Raw genomic sequence first — 16,611 nt, forward strand, 5'->3', positions numbered from 1 at the left:
AAAGATAGTAAGTGTGACTTCGCGTGCTTGTTATCTCGACTCTTCAGATGTTGATCAACAGGTGTGAAAAGCTTTCTTCAGCTATGCTACTGCTGCGTAAACAGCAGGGCTGTTCTCGGAGATGTTAAAAACGTCTATGAAAATGTAATTCTCCAAATGAGTAAACCAAGAATTGCATCTGAAAATACACAAATTAATTTAGAAGGTACTTTTGTATCAATTGTTCCAAGACAAATGCTTTTGGTCTTTAAAGTAATGCTGAAGTGTTGCCAACAATTTGAAACCTAAAAATTTCTCTAAAGTAGTTAAAAGAAACTATGTTGTTTCCATCAACTCAATAACTTTTTCAGTTTTTCAACCATACTTCATCACTTGAACAATTAGACTAACACTTTTCAGATCAGAAGTGTGCTATTGAAAGTAAACCCCCCATCACTCCCACTCCCTGCATTTTTGTTCACCTCACACAACAGCTTCAGAGTGCACAAAGTGGTTTCCTTTACAATGAAATTCAACTAGAAGACGATCTCTGGGAGCGCTGCTGATGTGCACCAACCACTCATGGGAATTCAGTCCATAGAATCAAACTAGAGCTAAACAGCCCCTCTCTGAAACACATATTAGGTAGATGCCAGGTCCTCAATACCAACTGATCTGCTCCTACTGCACCACGCTGCCTGCTAATGCAGACGTAGCTTGAAGCATTTCTTGCAACTTTCATAGAGAAAAAGTTTCTTAACAGAAATTAAATTATTGACTGTTTAAAGCTAGAGGTATATCCAGCCTCAGAATTTGGACCCAGCTTCAGATGTTCCAAAGCTCAGAGGTGTTTGATCAAGAATTTTGCTTCAAATTTCTATAAGCCATACAAAAGGGAACAACTGTGCACTTGGGTATAGATCTGATTTGCATGTAAAACACGTGCACTTGATTTAAACTCTATTTTAGGGGGGCTTTTTAACAACTACAAAATTATTATTTATCTACTGGGTTCATACATTTATAAATAAAGGAGTGGGAAATACAACATGTTTGTTGGTATATATTTAGCAAATTTTATCTCTAAAGGCAACCATACTCTGCAGGTTTGCTCTTCTCTGGTTTTTTTTCCTCCTTCCATCCAAGCAAGCTATTTGGATAGCTTCTTTTGAAATTGTTAACAAGAAACTTGCAGATTATTCCTTTTTTCTTAATACATTAATTTTTAAATATTTAAATTTTTAAAATAAAATGTGTACAACAAGCCTTCAGCATCTACTCAGTACCACCAACTAAAATCTTTGTCTCCACAGCATATGCTTGATAAGTCATATTATCCACACAATGGCCAAGTTCCTGGAGGATTTTATTTCCATACATGGTAAAGCACACATTTGTTTTAGTGTACTGAGTGAGTGATTTTAGTTACACTCAGTCTACCTAATCCTCCCTCTCCCCACACCAGGGCATGATCCCAAGACCGAGAAAAGCTTTTAGGAGGGTCTTGAAAGATTGTATATTATATTAGTCTGAAAAAATGCTCTCTTTGGCACAGGCTAGGACAGTTGTCCAAAATAAAACTTTAAAGAAACATTGTTTCCCACAGTTCACGTGCTGACAAAATTACAGCTGTGTTGGAGTGACAAATCCAGAAACACAGAAACTGTTGAGTAGTTAAAGATTATTATTTATTACTCAGAAAACAAAATATTCAGTAAATAGCAAGAGGATTCTGAGCAAGAGGAAAACTCTCTTGCAAGCTTTTCACACTCCTTCTTTTCCAGACACTGTTCAAAACCAAATGTTTATAGATGTCTCATTCTCTGTATAATGATTTTTTTAAAAATCTTTTTAGTATATTCTTGATTTAAGAGGTTTCTAATTTTCCTGCTAAACCAGCAGCCTATAAGAAGTTAAATATTAATTAGACTAGATACACTAAAGACATATGACTGGAATAGTATGTTCAATGGAAAAAAAAAGAAAAAGAAAAAAGAAAATAAAAGTAAAAAAAAAGTAATACCTAGAGCCAAATAGTCTCAGCACATTAAGGCCAAAAAGAAGTTTCCATATTACAACAAAGAGCAATGCCATTTATGATTTTGCACAAAACCTGTAGGGTGTCAGTAGCAACACCTTACATTCCCGCCACAAGGCACAGAAATATTCAGTCCCTTTGCATATAGAAAGCAATCTAGGTTTCCCGGCACCAGCTTTGCAGCCAGTGTAACTACAAGGTGCTTGCATGTTGTGCAGATACACAAAGCACAGGCAGAGGTAGTTTTCTTTGAGCAAGAGTAAATCCCAAAGAGAATCTATGATTGCACAATGATAATCAATCTTTCAGTCTACTTACAGGTAAAATACTCTTTTCACACACTGACTATTCAGTTTGTGTATAGAACTCATTCAACCTATTAATTATAAATGAATGCTATCTATTTAGTAATTGTACTTCTGACTGAAATTTCTTTAAATGGCAGTGTCACAAATAATTCTCACCACTGCTATATTTGTAACAGTTTTACTTCTGCAGGTTGCACATTTAAGAAAGTTGAGAGTGGGTTAAAACTGTCAAATATGAGGGACTCAACTAAGACACTTTTATTTTGGCTTTCTAATATTTTTCAAGAATTGCATCCCTTTCTGCTGTTTTACTCTTGCAAATTCCCTCCATTTCATTTTACTTTCACTTCAAGAATACTCCTACCTTCCAAACCACAGCCACTTTTACAGGGAGCTCTTGTTCACTGCTCTAGATCTCTTGCACCTCTTTGAGCAAGCCAATTCAAAACTATATGCAAGTCGGATGTATGAGGTGAAAAGTATAGTTGTTTCAAAGTAAGATTCTTCCACTGTCTACCTTATCTCATTTTATTATTTATAAGAAATGCATCTATTACAAGAACACGCAGAAGCAGAGATGGCCCTACTGTATCAGCCACTGTATAGAGAATAAGAAATAACTGGTAGCCCACAGTTTAAAATTCAGACTAAGCAGACAAGGCAGTTACAGTATGAAAGGGAAAAGACACAATATGAAGGATAAATGGCATGATAATTTATAAACATTTTGTTCTTTTGCTTTTTTTCACATAAGGTTAGTGGACTGAGGTTGAAATAAAGAAGCTGTAAGAATTACAAAGTGAGAGGAAAAGGCACAAATAACCATTCAGCACAAAGAAAGAACACATAGAGTAAAATGTGTAAAAACTAGTCATACACCAAGACACCAGCAAGATCTTTTATCAGCTGATCCAGTTGCTGGCTGGCTCGTAACAGTTTCTCTCTTCCCTAAACTCAAATGAAGTGGAAAAATGAGAGACCAGGTAAGAATCCTGCACTGTGTTAAGAGGGCTAGTCCTTTACACGTCTATTGCAGTATAAATTAATTTATGACTACACAATCTCAGGGATTTCAGGAGATTCTTTGATCCTAATACAGGATTATAATTCTAAAAGTGTTCACTTATTTTCTCTCTGACTTATGAGTCATCTGTCCTTTTCCATTCTCACTATGACTTGTTATGAGATTCTTCTCTATGAACACACACACCACACAGCTCTGTTAATTGCCTTTCCTACATACTTGCTACTCACTGCTTATTAACTGCCAGCCTTCCTGAATCAAGAGCTACTCTCACCTTTGACAGAGTATGAAAGTGTAGTGTTTCAGAAATGATGCACTGAGATACAATGTTGTCTTTCCTTACAGGTCCACAAAAATGCTAATGAGGTAAGTCCCTTTATTAAATGTGGAATTCTAATGACCCTGTGACATAAAGGCTGTTCTTTGAAAGTCACACCTAAACACAGATGTAGCTTTTTATGTCTGTTAGCAAAAATTGTATCAGCTATTGCCCTGCTTTAAGCACAAGTAAGGACTGAGTAAAATATGCTTTACAGTGGTAGCATCTAGGGAAATAACGAGCTGTCAAATCAATCATGGTTCTACTGTGGCATGTAAGGAAAAAGGCAAAACCTTTGAGGAATTCAGACTGCAGTGTTGCACTGGATCTCATTGCTGTTTGCCAAAAGGTTTTTCACGGCAATTAAATTTCCTGAAAATAATCCTCCTCCTGAATGCTGAAAGGGCTCAAACCCATGTTCTCACCACGATACAAAAAGATAATATAGTAATCTGAAAGTAGGACAATCTCTTTTTCCCCCAAATTCCAAGGTCAGACAAAAATGTTAAGTGTCTAACCTTATATCTTAAGTACCAATAACAGAGCATACTGGATACACGGTAAAAATGAATTAGTAGAGTAGAACAATATAGTAGTTTTACACTCATACAGATTCCTACACATAAAAGTGGGCAAGTTTGCCACAGTGGTGATAAAAGAATCCTCTTTTGAATTTATATGTTAAATGACTCTGCCCTCGATACTTCAGACATCCCTGAAAGATGTCAATTTACGGAAACTGACAGTAGCTCTGACACACTGCCACTCAAGTTAGAGAACCAAACTGACATCTCCAAATATTTAATGGATCCTGTCTCTGTGATCACCCTGTCAGATCCCAATGCCTCACATACTTATATACTTACTGCTATCATGTTTTAATAAACTTGTCTTGGTTGCACCTGTTCAAAGGTCCATGGAACATGTCCACTCATAGTCTCACAATAATCAAGAGGTGACAGCTGTCCCTGTAGTTGATCTAACATTTCTATCATATTTAGGGACACAAATTTAATTAGCTGTTCATATTTAGCCCACATTTCCCTAAGAAGATTCACGGGGCTATAAAGACCTGAGCCACGCAGTTTCAAGACAGGTTGGCATCTGATATTGCAGATTTTGAGAACAATGGACTGTTTTCACCTACGTCTCTCTCCTTTTTTTTCTTTTTATTTTTTTTAATGAAAACAGTGAATAACTGTTGCTGACTCTTTCTGTGAAAGCTTTAGGGAAGAGACAATAAATGTCAAATAACAGTTAAGGAAAATACTAGAAATACTTGGCACTTCTTGCACCCTCATACTAAAATAGTAATGCCTGTCTTTTTTCTAACGTTTTGCATTAGATAATGTTGAAGTGTTTTGTAAAATAAATCGGTCTTCTTGCAGCCTTTTTAAGGATGGAGAATGTATTCAGCATCAGTTTTTAAATAGATACTAGTTCTGATTTAATTCAAATTATTAGCCTCTAATCATACCTGCTTATTGGAATCTTCAAAAAAAAAAGAAGGAAAAGCAGAATTCTCCTCAGATCTTCAAGAAGAAACAATTTACCTTCATCTTCAGAGCATGTCTCTTCCATCTTAAAATGACTACCTGCAAGACGTAAGAGAAAGACTTAACTCATATTCACAGAATCACAGAATCAACCAGGTTGGAAGAGACCTCTGGGATCATCGAGTCCAACCATTGCCCTGACACCACCATGTCAACTAGACCATGGCACTAAGTGCCATGTCCAGTCTTTTCTTAAACACATCCAGAGATGGTGACTCCACCACCTCCCTGGGCAGCCCATTCCAATGTCTAATGACCCTTTCTGAAAATAAATTCTTCCTAATGTCCAACCTGAACCTCCCCTGGCAAAGCTTGAGGCTATGTCCTCTTGTCCTATCGCTAGTTGCCCAGGAGAAGAGGCCGACTCCCACTTCACTACAACCTCCCTTCAGGTAGTTGTAGATGGCAATAAGGTCACCTCGGAGCCTCCTCTTCTCCAGGCTAAACAACCCCAGCTCCCTCAGCCATTCCTCATAGGTCAGACCCTCCAGACCCTTCACCAGCTTGGTCGCCCTCCTCTGGACTTGCTCCAACACCTCAACATCTTTCTTGAAGTGCGGGGCCCAGAACTGGACACAGTACTCAAGGTGCGGCCTCACCAGTGCCGAGTACAGAGGGACGATCACTTCCCTAGACCGGCTGGCTACACTATTCCTAATAGAGGCCAGGAAGCCATTGGCCTTCTTGGCCACCTCTGCACACTGCTGGCTCATGTTTAGCGGGTTGTCGATCAGCATCCCCAGGTCTCTTTCCGCCGGGCCGCTTTCTAACCACTCTTCCTCCAGCCTGTAGCGCTGCATGGGGTTGTTGTGGCCCAAGTGTAAGACCCGGCACTTGTTCTTGTTGAACCTCATGCCGTTGGTCTCGGCCCATCTATCTAACCTGTCCAGATCCCTCTGTAGGGCCTTCCTACCCTCCAGCAGATCGACACTCCCACCCAGCTTGGTGTCATCTGCAAATTTGCTGAGGGTGCACTCAATCCCTATGTCTAGATCATCTATAAAGATATTGAACAGCACCGGCCCCAGAACTGAGCCCTGGGGAACACCGCTAGTGACCGGCCACCAGTTGGACTTTGCCCCATTCACCACCACTCTCTGGGCTCGGCCATCCAGCCAGTTTTTAACCCATCAAAGAGTCCACCCATCCAAGCCCTGGGCAGACAGTTTGTGTAGGAGGATGATGTGGGAGACAGTGTCGAATGCCTTACTGAAGTCTAGATAGACTACATCCACAGCCCTGCCCTCATCTACTAAGCGGGTCACTTGGTTATAGAAGGAGATCAGGTTGGTCAAGCAGGACCTGCCTTTCATGAATCCATGTTGGCTGGCCCCAATGCCCCGATTGTCCTGCATGTGCTGTGTAATGGCACTCAGGATGATCTGTTCCATCACCTTGCCTGACACCGAGGTCAGGCTGACAGGCCTATAGTTCCCTGGATCATCCTTCACAGAATCACTGAATCAAAGAATCACAGAATGTTAGGGATTGGAAGGGACCTCGAAAGATCATCTAGTCCAATCCCCCTGCCGGAGCAGGATTACCTAGATCATATCACACAGGAATGCGTCCAGGAGGGTTTTGAATGTCTCCAGAGAAGGAGACTCCACAACCTCTCTGGGCAGCCTGTTCCAGTGTTCGGTCACCCTCACCGTAAAGAAGTTTTTCCTCATATTTATGTGGAACCTCCTGTGTTCCAGCTTGCACCCATTGCCCCTTGTCCTGTCAAGGGATGTCACTGAGAAGAGCCTGGCTCCATCCTCATGACACTTGCCCTTTACATATTTATAAACATTAATGAGGTCACCCCTCAGTCTCCTCTTCTCCAAGCTAAAGAGACCCAGCTCCCTCAGCCTCTCCTCATAAGGGAGATGTTCCACTCCCTTAATCATCTTCGTGGCTCTGCTCTGGACTCTCTCTAGCAGTTCCCTGTCCTTCTTGAACTGAGGGGCCCAGAACTGGACACAATATGTGGCCTCACCAGGGCAGAGTAGAGGGGGAGGAGAACCTCTCTTGACCTGCTAACCACACCCCTTCTAATACACCCCAGGATGCCATTGGCCTTCTTGGCCACAAGGGCACACTGCTGGCTCATGGTCATCCTGCTGTCCACTAGGACCCCCAAGTCCCTTTCCCCTACGCTGGTCTCCAACAGGTCTGTCCCCAACTTGTACTCATACATGGGGTTGTTCTTGCCCAGATGCAGGACTCTACACTTGCCCTTGTTATATTTCATTAAATCACTCCCCGCCCAACTCTCCAGCCTGTCTAGGTCCCTCTGAATGGCTGCGCAGTATTCCCGTGTGTCAGCCACTCCTCCCAGTTTGGTGTCATCAGCAAACTTGCTGACAGTGCACTCTATTCCCTCATCCAAGTCATTAATGAATATATTGAATAGTACTGGTCCCAGTACTGACCCTTGAAGGACTCCGCTAGACACAGGCCTCCAACTGGACTCTGTCCCATTGACCACCACTCTCTGGCTTCTTTCCTTCAGCCAGTTCACAATCCACCTCACTACCCCATCATCCAGACCACACTTCCTCAGTTTAGCTGCGAGGATGCTGTGGGAGACCGTGTCAAACGCTTTACTGAAATCGAGATAGACCACATCCACAGCTTTACCATCATCTATCCACCGGGTTACGTCCTCATAAAAGGCTATCAAGTTGGTTAAGCATGACTTCCCCTTGGTGAAGCCATGTTGAGTGCCCCTAATGATCCCCCTATCCTTGATGTGCCTAGAGACAGCACCAAGGACAAGTTGTTCCATCACCTTTCCGGGGATGGAGGTGAGGCTGACCGGTCTATAGTTACCTGGGTTCTCCTTCTTGCCCTTTTTGAAGACTGGAGTGACATTCGCTTTCCTCCAGTCCTCAGGCACCTCTCCCGTTGCCCACGACTTAGCAAAGATGATGGAGAGTGGCCTAGCAATGACTTCCGCCAGCTCCCTCAGCACCCGCGGGTGCATCCCATCAGGGCCCATGGATTTATGGACGTCCAGATTGCTTAATTGGTCCCTGACCCAGCCCTCATCAACCAAGACAGATTCCTCCTCTATCCTGACTTCTTCTGGGGCCTCAGGGGTCCGGGGCTCCTCAGGACAGCCTCCAGCAGTATAGACAGAGGCAAAGAAGGCATTCAGTAACTCCGCCTTCTTTTTATCCTCTGTCTCCAGGGCCCCCACCTCATTCATCAGTGGGCCTACATTGCCTCTAGTGTTGATTTTACCTGCAATGTATTTGAAGAAGCCCTTTCTGTTGTCCTTGACCTCTCTTGCAAGGTTTAATTCCAAGGAGGCCTTAGCTTTCCTAGTTGCCTCCCTACATCCTCTGACAACAGACTTATATTCCTCCCAAGTGGCCAGCCCCTCCTTCCACGATCTGTACACCCTCTTCTTCCACTTGAGTTTGCCTAGCAGTTCCCTGTTTAACCATGCAAGTCTCCTGGTATCCTTCCTTGACTTCCTACCTGCTGGGATGCTCTGATCTTGAGCTCAGAAGAAGCAGTCCTTGAATGCTAACCAACTATCTTGGGCCCCCTTACCTTCTAGTACCCTGTCCCATGGGATTTCCCCTAGCAATTGCTTGAAAAGGCCAAAGTTGGCCCTCCTGAAGTCCAGGGTTGTGATTCTGCTAGCTATTCTGGTCCTGCCACATGAGATCCTGAACTCTACCATCTCATGGTCACTACAGCCAAGGCTGCCCTCAACCTTCACCGCTTCAACCAGACCCTCCTTGTTAGCGAGGATAAGATCCAGCAGCGCTCCTCTCCTAGTTGGCTCATCCACCATTTGCATCAGAAAGTTATCATCAATGCACTGGAGGAACCTCCTGGACTGAGGATGGCTGGCTGAGTAGGCCTCCCAGCAAATATCAGGGTAGTTGAAATCCCCCATGACAACCAGGCCCTGTAATTGAGAGACTGCTCTCAGCTGCCTGTAGAAGGCCTCATCACCCTCCTCATCCTGATCCAGTGGCCTGTAATAGACACCCACAACAGTATCACCCCTGCCAGCCTGCCCCTTAATTCGCACCCACAAACTCTCAACCCGCTCCTGATCCGCCCCTGGACAGAACTCAATACATTCTAGCTGCTCACTCACATAAAGAGCAACTCCACCACCTCTCCTTAGTGGCCTGTCTTTCCTGAACAGGACATAGCCATCCATGACCACATTCCAGTCATGCGAGGTGTCCCACCAAGTCTCTGTGATTGCCACTAGATCATAGCCCCCCGACCGAACACGGATTTCCAACTCCTCCTGTTTATTCCCCATGCTGCGTGCATTGGTGTACAGGCATTTCAGGGAGCGAGCTGAGCACACCGATTTCACCCTAGGGGGATGGGAGGCCTCCTGGTCTACCTCAACACTACAGCATTGCCCCAGTGGTGCAAGCCCAGCTACTACCCCATCCCCCTTCGAATCTAGTTTAAAGCTCTCCGAATGAGCCCTGCTAATTCCTGTCCCAGAACCCTTTTGCCCCTACGACATAAACCTTTCCCATGTATTACAGTCACGCCTGGTGTCTTATAAAACCAGCCATTATCAAAGAACCCAAAGCCCTGCCTGTAGCACCAGTCTCGTAGCCAGGCATTTATAGAGAGAATCCTACTATTCCATCCCACGTCATCACCTGAAAATGGAAGGAGGGAGGAGAAAACAACTTGTGCCCCAGACTCTTTCACCAACCGTCCTAGGGCCTTGTAGTCTTTCTTCATCCCCCTCAGACTACGGGATGCAGCTTCTTCCCCACCTGTCTGGAAGATCAGCAGGGGGTAGTAGTCTGTGGCCTTCACCAGGTTGGGGAGTTTCCTGGTGATATCCCTGATTCGGGCTCCAGGCAGACTGCAGACCTCCCTGTGATGGGGGTCAGCTCTGCATATTGGGCCCTCAGTTCCCTTTAGGAAGGAGTCTCCAACCACTAAGACTCTTCTCTTCTTCCTTGTGGAGGAGGTAGCTATACGCCTGTCAGGTTTTTCCGACCCTTCTTGTAGATGGGCGTTACATTTGCTAATTTCCAGTCAGCTGGAACTTCTCCAGTTAACCAGGACTGCCGGTAGATAATAGAGAGTGGTTTGGCAAGTGCATTTGCCAGTTCTTTCATTACTCTGGGGTGAATCCCATCCGGGCCCATAGCCTTGTGGGTGTCCAACTGGCACAGCAGGTCACTAACCGTCTCCTCCTGGATTACGGGGGGTTCACACAGCCCCCCGTCCCTAACTTCAGGCTCTGGGGGCCGAGTCTCCTGTGGACAACCGGTCTTGACATTAAAGACTGAGGCAAAGAAGGCATTGAGCACCTCTGCCTTTTCCTCATCCCCTGACACTACACTACCCTCCTCATTCAGTAAGTGGTGGAGGCTCTCCTTGACCCTCCGTTTGCTGTTTATGTATTTGTAGAAGCTTTTTTTGTTGTCTTTGACCGTAGCAGCCAAATCAAGCTCTAATTGAGCTTTGGCCCTTCTAATCTTCTCCCTACACGACCTGGCAACGTCCCTATAGACCTCCCAAGTTACCCAACCCTTCTTCCAGAGCAAGTAGGCTCTCTTTTTTCCTTAAGTTCTAGCCTAAGTAAGATGTAAGATATTGTAAGATGAAATGCTGCTTCAGACCACCGGCTATTAGCAAACAAGGTTTCTTTTCCCTGCTTAGCTCAGCAACCAAAGACAAGGGCCGAGCAAGCACAGGGTTTTTCCCAGGCAAAACATTCACTCAAAATATATCACTTGCCCTACCCCAAAGACGAATGTTTTAATCCAATACAGAAACACATTTTCGTAAGTATCAAAGAGTTTTAGATGTTCACAGCTAAATTACTATAGTTGGAAGGGGCAAGAAGTTGGTATGTAAAGGATGCTTACTTTTTGCTCCTTTGAGATGAGACCAAAAGACTTCTCCCACCCCTTCTCTCTATCTGCTCTTGTCTAGGAAACCCACCAAGGGAGTAACTTCATGACAAACAACTGACTACTTTGTACACATATTTATCCAAAAAAAGATATTTTGATATTGATCTTCCCCATGTATTGGAACTTGTTCGACAGTTTATGTACTCTTCCTGAGGCCTGGAATAGGTGCTCTCTCTTTGTCAAAAAATAGTTATTTACTTTCTCTTTTCAAGATCAGGTTTTACCTCCACATCCAATTTGCCTATCCACAGAGCAGAAATTCTTTTCTGGTGATGTGACCAAGGAATTACATACTTTCAGCCCTCAACTCTTTTTACTTTTTTTCCTCCAAAACCTTTAACATTAGGTATCACATTCACCTGTGGTAGCACTTCCCAGCTTAAACAGAATCCAGTCAGCAGCCCTCAGCTCTTACAGCAAACAGTGGGGAATGAGGTGAGTGGGCCACCCTAGGTATCACACAAGCACAATGACATCCACACTGTCCCATTCAGAAACTAATGCTAAAACCATCTTCTGGGGCACAAAGGGGATCTCCACCACCTGTACTCAGAGACTGGGACTGTGCAACAAGGGTTCTGCTGAGAGGTTTCTCCCCTGTTCCTGCCTGGGTGGCCACAGAAGTCCTGGTCTGGCAAGCTCTCTGAAGAGCCTCCATGTCCCAAGTCATGGGAGAACATGGGCAACTGGGAGGTCTTGAAAGTTACCCTTGAAATACTCTTCATCGCACAAATTGCTGTACATTGTTTCTTTATAGGTTTGTACTGTCCCTGTTTGCAGGCTTTGTTAAGATGGTTCTTGTTCTCGTACATACCAGATGGCCACTGCATTTGTTTGTTTACTCCCATTAAGTGCACGCCTAGCTCTTCCCTACAATGTAACTGCTTGCATCATATCATCTCCTCCTCATAACTTTTACTTTGCTTTGCCCCTGCATATTTCAGCAGATTTTCCTCCAGGGAGGAGCGGACAGGACAGGTGGCCCAAAACTGACCAACGAGGGTATTCCATCCCATACACGTCATTCTCAGTATAAAGTGGGGGGATCACGAGGGTCTCACCCCCTTCTGCTATGGCCAGTGTCCGAAGAGGACTCTGTGTGGTTTCCTGCTGCCCCCGATCCTGATCTGTGCATCCCTGAATCCAGTTCTTGACTGTCACTGGGCCCAGCCTGGGCCTTCCCAGAGCCTGCCCTGCAGTGCCGGGGGTGACGTGGCCGACATCGGGGGAGCTCGATCTTGGGTTTGTATATATTTGTATATATTTAATTATTTCCATTATTATTATTATTATACTCTTTTTCATTATTATAGTTCACTAAAATGGTTTTAACTTTCCAACCCATAAGTTTCTCTCCCTTTTCTCTTTCCCTTTCCCTTCTGGGGAAGGGGGAGGGTTAATAGAGAACATCTGCCACCGGTTTAATAGCCAGCCCAGCCTTAAACCATGACAAGTGCACAGTAGAGTTTACTTCTAAACAAAACAAGGTACTGGTCTTGTTTCAGATAAACATGTACATCAGAATTTTACAATGACCATATTGTTTTCAGGCCAAGACTTCCATACCTGTTCTCCGTTTGTCTCACATTTGGGACTAGATGCTTCTCTCTATTTAGGAAGCTGTTTTATTTTCAGTTTTCAAAAAGCTGATCTTGTTTATTTAACTGCAAACAGGACCTGACAACTCCAGAAGGCTTCTGTTGTTGTCCTTACAGTTCTTACTGGCTTTTCAGGAATCCAGGAAGATCACAATGCAGATATACTAAGAACAGTCTCTGCAGCACACACACTGTCACAGTTTAAAGCTGGGCTGGTTATTAAACCTGCGGCAGATGCTCTCTGTTATCCCCCCCCTCCCCCCAGAGGGAAAGGGAAAGGGAAAAGGGAGAGAGACTTCTGGGTTGGAAAATTAAAACAGTTTTAATAAACTATAATAATGAAAAAGAGTATAATAACAATAATAGAAATAATCAAATATATGCAAATATATACAAAACCAAGATTGAGCTCCCCTGAAGTCAGCCACGTCACCACCGGCACTGCAGGGCAGGCTCCGGGAAGGCCCAGCCTGGGCCTAGCGACAGTCGAGAGCTGGATTCAGGAACGCACGGATCGGGATCGGGGCAGCAGGAAAACAGACGGAGTCCTCCTTGGACACCGGCCATAGCAGAAAGGGGCGAGACCCTCGTGATCCCCCCGCTTTATACTGAGAATGACGCGCATGGGATGGAATACCCTCGTTGGTCAATTTTGGGTCACCTGCCCTGTCTGCTCCCCCCTGCAGCTGTGACCCCCCTTTGGCTCTTCACTTGTAAGCAGTGAGGAATTCAGCAGTGACCTTGGTTTCTCTAAGAATAAGTACAGCAAGAGCCTTACTGCACAACTTCCCTACCGGTACCTCAGCGATAACTACAAACTTCGAGCGTTATCAGTCCTGGAAGCAGACACTATCTATCTGCAAACATGCAGTTAGTTTCAGAAAGTGCAGTTACTTAGAGGAGACTTAGCTGAAAGTAAAAATCACTGAAAGGAAAATCGGCCTGGTTTAGGCCAAACCAGGACATTCCACCCCTTATTCCATACCATTCACGTCATACTCAGATCACCACTAACTTTTCATTTTAAAATATATACAGATAACATTAGTTTATGATTCATCTCTATACAGAAAAAAAAAGTTCATCAAGTTCATTTAGTTCAGGATTGTGGGTTTCCATCTGGCTAGGAGTCTCCCAGGGTAGAAGAGATGGTATGAGCTTTGTCACAGTTCGTGCCCACGGGTTGCAGGTTAAAGATGTCAGTCTCGAGGAGGTTACTGGACGCCACTTGCAGCTAGCTCCGGTCTCATCACCACTGCTTCAACCTGAAAGACACTTATGAACACTGTTAGTATTATGCAGCAATTAACATCATGCAGTTCAGAATTAAGTATTCTCACCCAAGATCAGATCACCTTCAGGGACACATCGGACTTCACCATCCTGCAGCATCACCCACCAAGTACATCCAGGTCCCTGAGCAAAAGCAATCCCATGAATGGGTTTACCTTTGCCCGTAGCAGGAAGAACCCAGACAGTTTTTCCCAACAGATTCCTTTCATGCACCACAGGGACTTTATCCCCTTCTACTGTATGTAAAAGGTCTGACTGAGCAGGGCCAGCTCGGTTGATAGATCCTCTGGTGTTAACTAGCCAGGTAGCTTGTGCCAAATGCTTATCCCAGTTTTTAAAGGTTCCACCACCCATTGCTTTTAGGGTAGTTTTTAATAGCTCATTATACCGTTCAACTTTCCCAGATGCTGGTGCATGATAGGGGATGTGATATACCCATTCGATGCCATGCTCTTTGGCCCAGTTATCTATGAGACTGTTTTTGAAATGAGTACCATTGTCCGACTCAATTCTCTCTGGTGTGCCGTGTCGCCACAAGATTTGCTTTTCAAGGCCCAGAATAGTGTTCTGTGCAGTGGCATGGGGCACAGGGTATGTTTCCAGCCATCTGGTGGTCGCCTCCACCATGGTAAGCACATAACGTTTACCCTGGCGGGTTTGAGGGAGTGTGATGTAGTCAATTTGCCAGGCCTCCCCATATTTATATTTCAACTACCGCCCCCCATACCACAGAGGTTTTAACCGTTTGGCTTGCTTAATTGCGGCGCATGTTTCACAATCATGGATAACCTGTGCAATAGAGTCCATGGTTAAGTCCACCCCTTGGTCACGAGCCCATCTGTATGTTGCATCTCTCCCTTGATGACCTGAAGTGTCATGAGCCCACCGAGCTAAAAATAGTTCACCTTTATGTTCCCAGTCCAAATCTATTTGGAACACTTTAGCAGCCTGATCTGCTTGTTGGTTGTTTCGATGTTCCTCAGTTGCCCGACTTTTAGGTACGTGAGCATCTACATGACGTACCTTCACGACTAGTTTCTCTAGCCGAGCAGCAATATCTTGCCACAATTCAGCAGCCCAAATAGGTTTACCTTTACGCTGCCAGTTGCTTCGCTTCCACTGCTTTAACCACCCCCACAAGGCATTTGCCACCATCCATGAGTCAGTATAAAGATACAGCCTTGGCCGCTTTTCTCGTTCAGCAATGTCTAAAGCCAGCTGGATGGCTTTTACCTCTGCGAATTGACTTGATTCACCTTGTCCTTCTGTGGCTTCTGTGACTCGTCGTATAGGACTCCATACAGCAGCTTTCCACTTCCGATGCTTTCCTACAAGACGGCAGGATCCATCGGTGAACAGGACATACTGCTTCTCATCCTCTGGTAGTTCATTATACGGTGGGGCTTCTTCAGCACGTGTCACCTCCTTTTCTGGTGGCATTCCAAAGTCTCTGCCTTCTGGCCAGTCCATGACCACTTCTAAGATTCCTGGGCGATTAGGGTTTCCTATTCGAGCCCTCTGTGTAATTAATGCAATCCATTTACTCCATGTAGCATCAGTTGCATGATGAGTAGTAGGAACCTTACCCTTGAACATCCAGCCTAGTACTGGTAATCGGGGTGCCAGGAGAAGCTGTGCCTCAGTACCAATTACCTCTGAAGCAGCTCTAACTCCTTCATATGCTGCCAGTATCTCTTTTTCAGTTGGAGTGTAATTGGCCTCAGAGCCCTTGTATCCTCGACTCCAAAATCCTAGGGGTCGACCTCGAGTCTCCCCTGTCACTTTCTGCCAGAGGCTCCAGGTAGGACCATTGTCCCCAGCTGCGGTGTAGAGCACATTTTTAACATCTTGTCCCGTACAGACTGGTCCAAGGGCTACTGCATGCACAATCTCTTATTTAATCTGTTCAAAGGCCTGTCGTTGTTCAGGGCCCCACTGAAAATCATTTTTCTTTCTGGTCACCTGATAAAGAGGGCGTACAATCTGGCTGTAATCTGGAATATGCATTCTCCAGAAACCCACAACGCCTAAGAAGGCTTGTGTTTCCTTTTTGTTAGTTGGTGCGGACATAGCTGTTATTTTGTTGATCACCTCTATCGGGATCTGGCGACGCCCATCTTGCCATTTAATCCCTAAAAACTGGATCTCCCGGGCAGGCCCCTTTACCTTGCCTCTTTTTATGGCAAAACCAGCTTGCAGAAGAATTTGAATTATTTTCTCCCCTTTGTCAAAAACTTCTGCTGCTGTATCACCCCATACAATGATGTCATCAATATATTGCAGATGTTCTGGAGCTCCACCCTCTTCTAGTGCAGTCTGGATCAGTCCATGGCAAATAGTAGGACTGTGTTTCCACCCCTGGGGCAGTCGATTCCAGGTGTACTGGATACCTCTCCAGGTAAAAGCAAACTGTGGCCTGCACTTTGGTGCCAAAGGAATAGAGAAAAATGCATTAGCAATGTCTATAGTGGCGTACCACTTGGCTGCCTTTGACTCCAGTTCATATTGAAGTTCTAGCATGTCTGGCACAGCAGCACTCAGCGGTGGCGTAACTTCATTTAGGCCACGATAGTCCACAGTTAAT

Source organism: Nyctibius grandis, chromosome 6 (assembly GCF_013368605.1).
Source record: "Nyctibius grandis isolate bNycGra1 chromosome 6, bNycGra1.pri, whole genome shotgun sequence".
NCBI lineage: Eukaryota > Metazoa > Chordata > Aves > Nyctibiiformes > Nyctibiidae > Nyctibius > Nyctibius grandis.